Source organism: Branchiostoma lanceolatum, chromosome 12 (assembly GCF_035083965.1).
Source record: "Branchiostoma lanceolatum isolate klBraLanc5 chromosome 12, klBraLanc5.hap2, whole genome shotgun sequence".
Lineage (NCBI taxonomy): Eukaryota > Metazoa > Chordata > Leptocardii > Amphioxiformes > Branchiostomatidae > Branchiostoma > Branchiostoma lanceolatum.
The window spans coordinates 12,825,545-12,840,383 of record NC_089733.1 but is presented as its reverse complement, the minus strand read 5'-3'; the positions used below and the strand labels follow the sequence as shown (position 1 = coordinate 12,840,383).

General features: G+C 37.7%; 2 protein-coding genes across 2 annotated transcripts in view; one reads left to right on the top strand and one right to left on the bottom strand.

Moving 5' to 3' along the window:
• Window positions 1–14,839, top strand: part of LOC136445839 (V-type proton ATPase 116 kDa subunit a 1-like) — a 268,423-nt gene that overhangs the window by 143,977 nt on the left and 109,607 nt on the right. The window lies entirely within an intron of this gene.
• The window catches only part of LOC136446470 (zinc finger protein GLI2-like), an 80,395-nt gene that overhangs the window by 62,721 nt on the left and 2,835 nt on the right, over window positions 1–14,839 (bottom strand). The gene's annotated exons all lie outside the window — the stretch shown is intronic.

Below are 14,839 nucleotides of genomic sequence, written 5' to 3'. Positions count from 1 at the left end.
GGCCCAGCAGAATTCCAACGCAGGACGCGGTGTCATATTTCTGATTCTAATTTGAACCCGAACTCCGCTCATTTATTTTTAATTACGGAGCGATTTGTCGGAGCTGAGTTGTTTTGGTTCAAGCGCCACCTGGATGACATCACAGTTGGCTGCATGTACCCCACTAGAAAATGGGCCAACTACTATTTGAACTTGTCTTACATTTCAACACCAAATAGTGTCATCGCTAACTACACTGATGGAATGTGTAGATTCCATATACGCTGTACTAGGAAATGCTGTAAAGTAGTGTATTGTAGAGTAGACAAAGAGTAGTGTTAAATAGTGTAGAGTAAAACATCATAGAGTTGTGTAGTAGAACAGCATAATGTAGAGTAGAGTAGAGAATCGTTGTGCAGAGTAGAGCGTAGAGTACTAGTAGTAGAGTATGGTTGTGTATAGTAGAGTACAACACAGTAGAGTTTCTTGCCAACTATATTGTGCATTGCATACACGTTTTCCAAATATTACTTTTATTCTAAACAGAAAGTTCATCTTTGAAATAAAATGAACATATATCTACATCCTATCATTGTTTTATCAATACAATCAACTCACGTTTTGTGTGGAACTTACTAACGTACGTACTTATAAGAAGGTGAACATAAAAGTAAACTTGGAGTATTAACAGTAAATTGTCACTAGCTGTTGCGTGGCTTCTGCATAAAAGATTACATGCATCTGTGAAAAAATAAAATACACATGATAGAACATAATACACACCTACTATTAGTATGAAACTTTGATCAAAATATTATGAGTATCTATTACTATAGTATCATCGGCGCGGTCGAGATATACAGTGCTACATAAGCCTTGTCACATATTTTCCGAACCAATATCATATCAAATACTATCTAGGCATGCACAATTTGCACAAGATGTATAAACAGCTACCAAAAATTATCTTATACGTTTGATTATCCAATTATCATGCCAAATTTCACTTTTTGAGATGCTCTTCGTATGTGCAATTTGCAACTGTCGCCCGACAAAGTTGTAACATGAACCAATTGTTTTATTTTTGTATTTTTAAATTTGCCTTTGTGGTACTCATTTATGCACTGGATAAGTAAAACGTATCCAACAGTTTGCAAAGGCTTCAAAAAGTATTGAAAATGCTGGGCAAAAAGGTCATAGAGCTCCAACAAGAAGATGTATGCATTGCATCTACTTACGATGATTTTCAAGGCTACTTTAGTATGTTACTACTGACTAGCTATGTCGTTTTGTAGTGACGTATAAACCATATACCATACAGTGCGTGACACTTTTGTCAATATTAGTCCATGATCCAGGTCCAGGAAATAAAGAATAAAGTTGAATCTTTTCCACTGGATTACTGCATTTTATTTCTAATTTTTTTTTTTTGGAAAATGATATGCAGTAATCCAATGGTAAAGATTCATTTTATTCTTCAGTCCGTGGCACTGTTTAATGTCTATAAACGGACCAGGCTTTGGAATCAACATTGTAGGAAACCGGAGGATTTTTGAACAGAAAACAGAGGATAACGCCGACAAAACAAAGCTTATGCCGGGGAACTGGTGTTTGTATATTTCAGACGGGCTTGACACCTGTGCTTGAGTTAGTAATCCGGCTGATTCCATACGGTGGAATATTGGGTTACCTCAAAATCGTTTCGTCAGCCGAAAAGTAAAATCACATGAGCTGAAACGAGAGAAAACAGAGAGAGATGTTACTATAACACGTATGATTTTTGAAGAAGAAAAAAAACTTGGTAAGATTTTGTTCTAGTAGAGTTGTAGAGCCCCTTCCGTAATGATCAGGTCCAAAAAAATCAAAGCATATAAATTCGTTGACTATATGTGGCTGAAAATAGAGAAAATATACCACACAAAATATCATTTTTAAAGAGATGTTATTATAACACATGTGGTACGATTTGTAAAATGATGTTGTAAAAAGGCGTTGTTTTATTACAGTCCTTTCCGTATTAAATGACGAGCTCAAACTAAAAAAATGTTTAGCCCAAATTTATCACCAGTATTTTGCGGCCAACCTCACTTCTCAAATCAAAAGCATCTGCGGTTTGTTTGTTATATGAAGGGATAAAAGTCAGTTTAAAATTATTGATAGTTAAAAATACGTAAAATCACTCCTCAAAACATAACTCTACTCCATCATACAAATCACTTTTAGAGGTAGGCATAATTTCTAATGACACATTATAATATAACATAATAAGTAATACAACATCCTATGTTCTGTCTATATGTTATGGCGTGCATAGTTTTTACTTTCATAAACTAGTACTCAATTTTTCACTTGATAAATCCCTGTTTATTTTAGTCCCACAAGAGAGTTCGAAGTTGCGCCATATCATGAGATATGAAAAACTTCTGTAAAGTTTCAGTGAATCCCTCAAGAGCATGTCTTGGTTTCTTACTATAAAACACTTAACCTGCTTTAGCTGTTTTCATAAGATTTCCCTGCGTCATTAATGTAATTAATCATACTTGTGTAATCATAGATAACTTATAACTGCAACACGCCTTGGGTATACTATATAATCAGTACGGTGAAAAAGGTGCATCAGCCTACACTCTATATTACATACATTAACTAGTATTACGTTTCTATCCAATTTCATGCGCATTAAGAATTAAAAAGTTGCAATGTGTCTCGCTTTAGCGAAACCCTTTGTTCATGATATGATTGACAATCTAGAGGACACGACAAATTATAAAGCAAATTTATTGGTTGTAAAACCAACCCAATTTCCTTTTATCATGTACCTGTTGCCGACTGTGTTGACCATTTCCTTGTTACAGATCTAGAGTAGATGCGAAAATCGTATTTCGTTTGAAATGTTCATGGTCAAATTGTCTAAACCTGCACAACCTATCAGGCAGCGTATCAACATAGGCTTGACTAGTTTGTATATCATCAAGTTCCATTCCGTCGATACTCAAGAATTTTACAATGTACTAACGCGTTCTTTGCAACATTAAATCACAGATTCTCAGTGTTATGAGAAACTCTAGTTAACATACTGCATTTCATATTATATGTAGGGAATTGAGCGTTCGTGTATGATTTTACTGAATTATTGAGCTTCTCTTTTCACGGTGAAGAGAAAAAAATCTGCTTTAGACGAGTTGCAATTCTTAAAATCCATCCACAATAAGACCATTCGTGCGGACTTGGTAGCTTGATTATGGCAAGGACTATACAATGTCCTTGATTATTGTTGTCAAATGTCGCAGTTCACCTATTCACCTATTTACGAACCCAGTATTAGGAGCCCCAGTCGTAATCGGACGACACCCCCGAGACTAGTCGTAGTATAAGACACCCAAGTTCGCTTAATATGTATGGAGAAAACCTTTCAAATTTGCCGGAAACTTGGTTACAACAAAAACAAAGAAACGGAGGCGGGAAACAGACTACTAGTATGTAGGGTGCAAGAATACAGAGGTGCTAAATTCTCTACACCTGTTCTCACATGGGCATTTTGCATATAGGCATTTATAATTTATCACACACATAGGTGGTAAACTTCTAACTAGATAATTACCAATCTCCATTCTAGCTCAATTGGTACTATCCATTTCCCTTCGTTGGAGCTACAGTATATAGGAAAGAAGTCAATAGCAAAAGTAGAAATGAATCTAGAATACAATACAAAGTCTACAAAGTTTATTGAAAAAAAAAACCCGAGGGCTAAATACAAGCACAGTACATGCAACACATACGGTAATGAAAAATACAATGATATCAAGGGCTACATCCGACCAATGTTATGCTACATTCTAAAATGTTCGGCACCTTCTGCTTAGTTATGCATTTCATATGTCTTCTCTTCGTTACGTATTCCTACGTTGAGTGTTTTGTTTTTTGGTGTAGTTAGTTCTTTGGCATGGATTTGCAATTAAGTTATCATTATCATCATTATCATTATTTAAAAAAAAGGGATTTCCAAAATCCGGCATGATAAAGCAGCATGGAACATGAAGGAAATCTTGTTGAAAATTATTTAAACTTGAACGCGCAATCAGGTGACGCCAATCATTTTGGACATGTCATTTATACGTCGTTCATCGTTGGCTTTTCCGCATACAAAATTTATGTCCGAAATGTGCTGTACATGCTTGAAATGGAGGTTTCGGCAATACAACGTAAGTGATAGTTAAAGTGTAGTGACAGACAAACGACTTAATTTCAGAACGTAGAGCCAAGGATTCTAATCTCCTTGTTAGAATTAGAAAACTAGACAATTAACCAATACACATCGTAGGAATGAACTTCTGGATGAAAAAGGAACAAAACCATATTCGCACCTAAGCACTATCTCTTGTGTGTGTGTACCCTTGGCTTCTGATGCAAATTCAAATACATGTTGTTGTTTGTTTTTTCAATCCGTAATATTTGTATCATGTAACAGTTACGTTCAACTTTAGATCGCTTTTAAAAGTTGAGCCCAAAAAAAAGTCGATTTTGCAAAAGACTTTGGTGTCTAAATCTCAATACTGCAAAGACTTAAACTATCACGGATCGGACACAAGACTAGCTACCTTTACCATACATCTGCCGTTCTATCAGAAACTGACATTTCCTCAAGTACTATACATTTTCACATAGCAGTTTAACTATTAGCCGACAGTTTTGAATATGTGGCATATCACACAAACAAACAATATATCATTCGTTAATTCAACAAAATACACATGAATTGAGGAAAAAAACACATATCGAGGTGAACAAATAACCACACACACACCTGTCGTACAAGAGAAACCCCGGCAGGTAACATCACCGCTCACCTGTCCGTCGCCTCACCTGGTCTGAGACGCCGGGACTTGAAGAGGTGTGTCGTCACACCTTAAGTACACGCGTTTTACGACTCGCTAATGATTAATGGTCCACCCTTAATAGACCAAACTGTTTGGGTAAAAATGATTAGAAGTGGGCACGTTATCGCGGGTTGTACAAAGCGTACTGTAGTCCTTTGGGTGAACCTTATCGCTTCATATTTATTCTATTATTCCTACTGATATCGCGACTGGTCAGATCAAGTATGGGGAGGGGGGCACTGGTGGGAATTAGAGCGAAGGCGGCCGATAGAATCAAATTTTGTCAGGTAATATCAAGGACGATTTTTCTTAAAATGACAACCCGGAACCAGGGCGTATCGGGAAGCACGAAGAGTACAGTTTTATTAGATTACATATAGTTGGAGAAGAATAACAAACACTTGTGAAGTTGCAGGGTGTTTCTTTTGGGTATGACTTTTTTGGCTAAACAATCAAATGAAACTTACACCCACCTGGACTATGTTGTTTTCCTCTAAAGGCAGAACGCTTGTTTGAGATTTGTCTACAAAAACAGACAGCAGCTGTATCGAAGCTACCATTTCTGTGAAAAAAAATTGCAAGGGCTGCAACTTTATACGCTAAGTTACTTTAAATTCCCACACCTTTCGGAGTGCTCATCTCCGCTCCAATAGCCCTTGGGCCACACAGGACTCTACAGTAGGGGGCTCACCGAGTCCAATGGTAGTGGTCAACTTCCATACTCTTTCTAATAAGTGATGAGTGCTATGCAAAGAAAGTAGTCGGTACCATTTTTCAAGTCTCTAGTTTGAACGCACACCTTCCAAATGCGAACACTTTATGCCCTAGGACATTGCACCGGTTATAAGTTTTTAAGTCGCCTGTTAATTGTCCGTGAGAGACTTCTCCCCCATTGTACCACCAGATAAGTGTTCTGTTGAGGGGGGAGGGGGGCAAAGATCAACACAGTAAAGCAAACTGACATGGGAGGACGACTTCTGTGCAGGTAAAACACAAACAAAGGTGTTCCCATGTAGTTATGTACCTGACCTTAGATCAACTCAACTGATGTTGTTTTGTTTGTCTTCCCACTGTGAGTTATTGTTAACGTATTTATGATTTACCATTTAAGATTCTTCATTTACTTTGTACAATTTGTTTCTACAATAGAACTTTATTCTGTGAGTATCAATACCTAAGTTTGTATTCTGTTTAGCTGCCATGGGCTCCTTTTGATATCAGGGCGAAGGAACTGTATCTGTATCCAGGTTTGATGAATAAATAAATGAATAAAAGATGTTCACAAACAACTCATCGACAACTCAGCTCTTCTACATTTCTTTTACTGTTATCACCTTCATGGAATGTCACTGGAGGTTATATTTTCAGTAGCGTTTGGGTCTATCTCTGTCTCTCTCTGTCTCTGTCTCTCTCTCTCTCTCTGTCTCTCTCTCTCTCTCTCTCTGTGCGTGTGTGTGTGTGTGTCACGTGTGTGTGTGTGTGTGTGTGTGTGTGTGTGTGTGTGTGTGTGTGTGTGTGTGTGTGTGTGTGTGTGTGTGTGTGTGTGTGTGTGTGTGTGTGTGTGTTGGTCAACAAGATAACTCGAGAACGGCTAAATGGAATGGTTTCATATTTGGTGTGATGGTAGGGAGTGACAAAAACTAAAAAGATATCAAATTTTGGCCCCCCTAGCGGCTTTCCGCATATACTCAGCGCGGAACGTCCGGGTTTTGATATGTCGTGTTCTAGACATGCTATGGCCACTCTTTTGGGCGGTGGATAGCTTTCTTTGTTACTACTTTGTTACACTATCCCTTGTCTGCAGGAAACATATGAAGGCTTTAACTAATCTTGTTAGACTATCTGTACGTGTGTACTCTTGGGTGGTTGTGACGTCACATGACATATGGCCTAGCCATGAACTTTGTCACGTGACTACCAGGGCAGGATAGAGATAGTCCCGGTTATATAACGATCATTATCTATATAAATACACAGGGACAAAGTTTTTATGTGGTCAATGTGACCTTTAATAGTGGTACATGTAATTCAATCGCGCCATTGTCTCCTATGGAAAAGGCCATTCTGTTCATTTTACTGTTTGGTATTTGTTGTACCTACACAAATAGATAATCATATATGATCAAGAATACGTCTAGAATCAAAACGCAATGTGATGAAATACAAATGAAAATTGAGAGTAGAAATAATGAGAAAGAAATAGTGAATGGATGAATGAAATTGAATGGATTTCAAATAATACATGTATCAATCTATGAAATAGAAATGAAAGTTGACAGTAAAAATAGAGAGAAAGCTTAAGAAAGAAAGAGTGAATGGACGAATGAATGGAATTAAATGGATTTCAATAACACATGTATCAATCATAATGACTTATTCCATTTAAGATTACAATATTTTTCTTATTATATGAATATGCATTGAATGGTTGGTTTCATAAAACGTCACAGAATATTGACTGAATTTATTGATCTTTACAATTCGAAGCATCGTCATATACTCCCCAAAAACAACTTAATTGTTATTATCATATTATCATATTCCAGTATCAACAGTTGCAACAGGACAAAGCGGATACAACTGACGGAATTTTGTCATTGAAAACAATTAAACAACAAATAAATCATGTTAGCTCCTATGTCAGGAGCGTAGTGATGAATATAATTCTCAGAGATATTCACCTTTATTTTATAGTTACGGTGTGCAGAGTTTGGTGCATTCTGACTTCTGTACAGAATTCTGTAATCTCTGCAATTTGTTGAACCATGGTTTGCCACGGTGGGTTTGCTCAGAAAGACATGTCACGCTGTCATGTCAGAGGACGTAGTGCTTCCGACCAAAAATACCACACAATCTTAATACTTTCATGTATAGTACAACAATGACAGACACTGGCTTTTAATACACTTTTGCTGATGACTTCTTTTTGTGCTGGGTCGTTTGTGCACCCACTCTGTAAGTTGTGACCATTTGGCCCGTTGGTTACAGACTGGCTGCACAAACGACCCAGTACAAAAATAAGTTATCAGCAAAAGTGTAAATTATAAGCAAAAAAGCCTGCTATGGAAGTTTTAAGTAGAAGTTGTAAGTTACAACCTGTTTAATTCAACTGGCCTAACCAAACCCCACAAGGTTTTACTTCATTTGAAACGATTTTCCATAACCCAAAACAAACTGTTAGTTTATTTGAGGTGATCTTTAATGTGTTTATAGTTATCTTCATCCGTATTATCACATGCATTTGATATCGATGTTGTTGTTGACGTCAACATATAATGACGCAAAAGAATCCCCAACGCTTGCAGCGATTTCATAATAAAACACATAGTTATGCGTTCTGACGAATTACACCAATTAGGTTGCACTAGAACTATCCTTATAGCACTCTGTTCCCTAAAACAGTACATAACAGCACAACCATTATAATTTCAATGTACTGTTCATATGATTACAGAGTGATATTGGTACGTTCTTTCGTTGAGAAGTTGTATGTGAAAAGTTAACTATCGTTTCAAATTCGTCACAAATGTTTAACTTCTTGGATTTCGAGCGCTTTGCCAAGCTAACGTTTGATATACTGTAAAGGCATTCTAAGTTCGCGTGGTTTTTATTTCGCGGTAGGGAGAAAATGGAGTGTTCGCGGTGGTTTAAACTTCGGGTTTGAAACAATAGTAGCACTACAGTCATAGCCGCGCAAAAGGTTCGCGGTGTTTCTAAGTTCACCGTGAAAACCACGAACATAAAACCACCACCAACATTTCTGCATTTACAATATTCAAGTCTACATTTCTGGGCACAGAAAGCCGTCTGAGTTTCTCTTTTTTGGGTGAGAAACCTTTCTGTAATTAGTTACAGCACTTCAAAGCATGACGCCGTGGGTGTATAAAGTTATCAGTCAGTGGGTCTGGGTAAAGGATTTCCTGTTTCTGGTCTGACGGAGAGGGGATTTCTGCACGTTTATCCAGCCACCTGTTAAACTAGCTGCAGTAATGTCACACACATGTGGTGACGATGTAGTCACCTTTCTGAGTACAAGAAATGCTCATTTAGAGACTCAGAATCTAAACAAGACTTGACCGTACACAAGGAAAAGTTTCCATGGTCTTCAAACGAGGGAAGGATGATGTCACCTTTCTGAGCTGGAGAAATGTACCTTTATAGTCTCAAAGTAAAGACAAGTCTTGACCGTAAGCAAGGAAAAGTTTTGGGGGGTTTTCAAAAGTGGGGGGAAGGTGATGTAGTCACCTTTCTGAACAGAAGACAGTCTCCTTTATAGCCTCAAAGTTAAGACAAGTCTTGACCGTACGCAAGGAAAAGTTTTTTTTCCAAAGTGGGGGGAATGGTGATCTAGTCACTTTCATTAAAAGAAGAAATGCTCCTTTATAGCCTAAAAATGTAGACAAGACTTGACCGTACGCAAGGAAAAGTTTTGCGGGTTTTTAAAAGTGGGGAGAATGCTGATGTAGACACCATTTGAGCCTCAGATAAGACTTTATCGTACACAAGGAAAAGTTTTTGGGAACAGTTTTCAAAAGTGGTGAATAAAAACTGATGGTGGTGATGTAGTCACCGTCATGAGCAAAAGAAATGCTCCTGCAGGACCTAAAAATTAAGACAATGCTTGACTTGACCGTACACAAGGAAACGTTTTTGTTTTGTTTTCAAAAGTGAGGAGGTTGGTGATGTAGTCACCATGAATACTTCTATGGAGCCTCATGTTCCAGCAATCCACATGATCTAGGAGGGACTACAACAATGATAGAACGTTCACACCTCTGATGTAATGTGTACCCTCTCTCATAAAGTGGGAAAGGATTAAGAAAAGACAAAACCGACAGGTGTTCTGTCAATACGACGTATGAAGGTAGCTTACAGACCCGCACCTAAAGATTTCCGTCTTTAGATTTTAGAACAATTAGTTTAGAACCAGTCGAGAAAGTGAAGATTGAGAAGATTCGTATTGCACACTTTGCCACAGAGAACTAAGGAGTACAGTTCTCAACAAAACATATTTAAAGTTGATAAATACAAGGAACATTATTAGCTAACAGCAAACAAATTCAACTTCTTCTGACTTAAGTACTGTACTTATAGTAGAAATAGAGGAACAGATATGTTTTGCGATGGAAGATTTGTCTAGCCGCATTAGAAATATGAACTTGTCTACAGTTGAAATAGGGAAATGTGTTCTATATAAGTCTATTCAGTACATTTCTCTCTTTGCTACATGATGTACATTCTATATACATGATGTACATCCTATAGTATTACAACATGCCGTACGTTCTTTACTCTAGAATAATGTTCATTGTCTGTTCATATCAACTTTGAATATGTTTTGTCGAGATCTGTACTTCTTAGTCCTCTATGGCAAAGTTTGCAATATAAACCGACCGAGAGGGCGTTAACTCTACGTACCGTCCATGCAGCATTGTCGTTGAAAGTTGTGTGATTTCTGGGAAGGGGTCATTAGGGGGTCCAAGGGCAGCAGATAATTGGGGTTAGTCCAGGAAGATATCCTGGTGTTAGAGTTGTCACTAAAACGGGCTTAAACTCGTGACAACCGGCACGCTCTGGTGAAGAGGAATCGTCAAGCAGACGTTCACAGAAAATAACTTTTTTTTTTCAACTGGCCGGTTTGAAATTTATTTCATCATAGCGGCTGCAATTATTACGGCCTCGGACAGCGGAGTTTGCGTTACACAAACTAAGTTGGAATAGAGAAGCCCAAAAAAAGCAGGTAAAATAAATCTATCTAGAATACATGTCTGTGCATATTTCTTTATCAACTTAGCTTACATATATAATATCACATTTCTCAAGTACTAAAACTTATTTCCTCGTGGTTCCCTGGTTGTATATCGCACAGCATTGTAGAATACACATCGTAAAATCATACGAGGTTTTGTTTCTTTCTTATCAATAATTGCCGTTTTCTTTCTGAACTGTTTTTGTTTCTTTCCTAATTGTTTGTCGTTTCTTTAACTAGTACATGTTTTAGATTTTGTCAAAAAGCGGTATAAGCCACCTGTGCTTTGTTAAGTCACTTTATGGCAATGCGGGTCTTCCTAGAAATGGTTGCTTATCATTTTTCGCAACCGCGCTATTTTCAGTCATATCATAAAATTGTGGGTCTCTTCATCTTAAAGATTTATCTTATAACCCCGCCCTTCCGATCAGCCTTCTATAAATACTCGTGTCCTTCTTCCGTTCTGACAATCAGGCGTGCCCGCAAGCGTTCGCAATTGTTCCTTTCTATCTGCATGGATAAGCTAACAATGTTCACGAGTCGAGTATGTGTCTGTTGGGGGAGGGGTACGTTTAACCCATCAGATCCTTTGCGAATCAGAAAATTAAGGCCTGCAGAAATCTAAGCATCATCCACCGCACCTACGGGAAGAATTTGCTTTTATGAATTCGAGGACTTTGTGTGATAGAGATATTCTGTTAGTCAGCGTTCGTGCGATCGTGCGATCGTATTTTTTCGCCCGAGGGAAGCTGAGTCCTTACGAAATTAAACGGACAAAAGGCCGAAGAGTTGAACCGTAAAATCAGAGAGCAAATACATCCACATACATGATCTAAAACCTTTTGTGAAAGGGCAGGTGTTGAGACTAGAAATATGTACGCAACAAAAGCGGTCAATGATGATTTGTTCTGCGAAAATCTCTGAAATCAAACCACCATAGCTGTAAAAAAAGGCAACGCACATCGTACGACAAGTGAACACTTTTCTATTCAGAATTGGTTAGTTTGTGGAAAATCAAAAGGAAATTATAGCCCCAAATTAAGTTATTATCTGTTTTAGATCTCAGAAAAATGACATTTAGACTATCTTTTTTCGTTTTCCAGTTACGTATGCAGTTACATTTTTCCGAATAGCATAATAGGAAAACTTTCATACATTCTTGTAGGTTGCGTATTTTCTATTTTTCACATGGAGATCAATTCTATCTTTACATGAGTAGATGTCGCATTGTCTATATACTTGCGAAAGCCCCTGTAGTACTTTGTCGTGTCAATCAAGTTCTTCTACTATGTACAGTTGACAAAAAGTTATCCATACTCTTTGTAACTTCATGTTTTGGTGTTTTTCTCAATAAGTTAATGCAATACATTGGAATTCAGCCATTTCAAGTAGTTGTCAGTTGTGAATTAAGAACAACTATGGTTTGATCTCATGTGCATAACTTAAACTGTGAACTTCGATGAGAAAGGTACTAATTATTCTTGACATGCCATCTTTTGTAAAAGAATGGATAGAGTACCTCTGAACCATGAAATTTCACAAAAACTATTGTGCAATCATATCCATCAATGTTTCTAACTTGCAGCAGAAGAACTTAACAACTTTTCACATATGAAATCAAGGAAAGGTATGTCGGTGTGAATGATTTTGTTGTTAATCAACCCCGTGCACGAGGGAGCTTCAGGCATAAGCATCAAGCCTGAAACCTCTGCACGTAAAAGAGCCCAACACGCTTATCGAGAAGAGTAGGGGTGACCCGTTGTGCTTGGCCAAAGAACGCGAGCCGTAGCGAAGCCGCATTGCACTACCACTAGCCACCTCAATTGAGGATGTCTGCTTTACCTTTGTATTGTCTTGTCTATATGAAGGGGAGGGGACTCCATGTGTATTCCCTGTTGCCCATGCGTTGCGCAAGGTGACGCCAAACCAACACAGATTGATCTATTTGTATTTTACGGCTTTAAGTCCGCCTCTGTTTGTATAGTTTATCAAGATTGGGACCTTTTGTTTTCACATAAACAGTTACCGTCGCATCCGTAATAATGCACCATTGTTGGCAAAACATCAACACTCTCAAGGTACTACAGATAAGATAATATGAAAAGAAAAACAACAAAGGATTGTCTGTCCGTCTATACGACCGGCTAGCCTGATGCATACAATTTTCCTGTGATTTGGGTGACTTGTTATCATGTGTATGAATTTATATGTCTTAATACTGTATATATGTCATGGTTAGGTATTATGGATATTAAAAATGCTTGTAAAATCAACATATTTCAGTTCTATTCTATACTGCCAATTGGTCGATAATCAATCAATATATGATATTTTTCAGCAAGGGCAAACTTATTTCGTAAGCCCACCTTCCGTAGTTGCTATTTCATTTAACTGAATTCTTTACATCATTTGAAAGTGATTCTTGACCGTTTTATTAAATCGTACGAATGACTACAGTGTAGAGGACTAGAGGACTGCATAGATTTAGTATATGATGTGTTTCGAATTCGCGGCACTTTGTCATCGTTAGTTCAATGTAATATAATCACTCACTCACTCACTCTCTCCCATAGCTCCCATAGTAATATAATAGTTCAATGTAATTCTTTACCGTTATAGCATACAGTAAGCTATATGATTTGAATTGTTTAAATTAAATGAATGTTTTGAGTATTTTGAAACTTTGAGTATGTCCAATTTTTGTGTTGGAAATTACAGGTAGAATTATAGATGAACTTTCAAGCTAAAAGAATGTTTTATTACTATATTATGTTTCACGACTAGATCCGTACTTATCAGTGGCATGTTTAATAAACACTAGAGTGACGTTATGACAAGCATATATCAAAAGTTAGGAGGACATTTCCTTGTCGACAAAACAATGTCCATGTTTTTATTCTACGTCCTCTTGTCATTGGTGCTTTCATTAGAATTTCATAGAGGTGGTTGGTAGCTTTTTGCAAAGCACTGAAGATGACCCTTGTTGAAATTTCCTCACATTTCATAAATAAAATTGTACGAAGTCGTGCCAATGATTGTGCAAACAACGCTCACTCTAATAATTCCGTCGTGCCCTAAGATCATTACATTTGAACAACTTAAATGTTGTCCAAGCCTTTTCAAGAATGTCTGGAACACCTGGATATCTGAAGTGTGCATATCTCGGGTATTACTGATACTGCATTTGAAAGATCTCTTTAGAATCACTGTTTTTCCACTGTGGCGGTCTTAGGGTACCTTCAATTCAATTCCACCATTCTTTATTCACATATCAACATTGTAGACATACATTTTTTTACCTGGCGGTTGAGACTTGAATTTATGTTCTGGATCACAATCCATAATACGTAGCCATTGTCTTTTCGGTACAGGTTAGTCCTCCAGAATCTGTTTCAAGAAGTAGTAGTTACCATAGATTATTCTTTCATCTATCTTTTATTCTGGTAATCTCCAAGCAGATCTATAGGTTGCATAAAGACCGTATCAAACTGGCAGAGGAAGTACGTTTTGCAATTACATTATAAGCTCCTTCTTCCAGTTGGATACGGTCTTTGCAATCTATTGGGTCTGGTTGGAGACTATATTCTGGTACAACGCATGCACGTTGATTGCGACATTTCTCTCCTTGTCATGTTGCTGACCATTCATCACTGAGCATGCGCGTGAGGAGGGGCAGGTCAGTTATCCGTCTCACCTTGACCCCTGGTCGGCAGAGTGACCCTGGGAGGTCAAAAGTCATTTCTAATCTGTCAACCGCGTCGGACTCAACAGGTGGACAAACTACCAGTGGACAAAAGGCAGATTCTAATGGTGGGTGTGACCACGGAAAATTTGTAACAACACTATACCAACGCATCAAAAGCAGTGGAAGACAAAAAACATCTTATCCCCGAAAGTTCCGTCAGCTATTACGAAAGAAGTGAGCTATATGTTATATGTTTAAAGAAGCCACAAAAACACATCCTAATTTTTAAATTTTTTTGCAGACGAAAAGAAAACTAGTACGCTCCTCACAAAATCCTTAAAGAACTCACACATTACAGAAAAAGCGTGTCTCTTATTTTCTACTGCTTCCAAAGGAGAAGTCAAACCCAACAAGCTTGTATTTTGAACATTAACAGTTGACGTTAGTTTTGGCTTAGTTGCCATTGCGCCCCATGGTCTCCAAGAAGCAAGCAAGAAAGTGAAAAAGACTAGAGGACTGGTCCGAAAATTGGTGTCCGTTTTTGTTGTG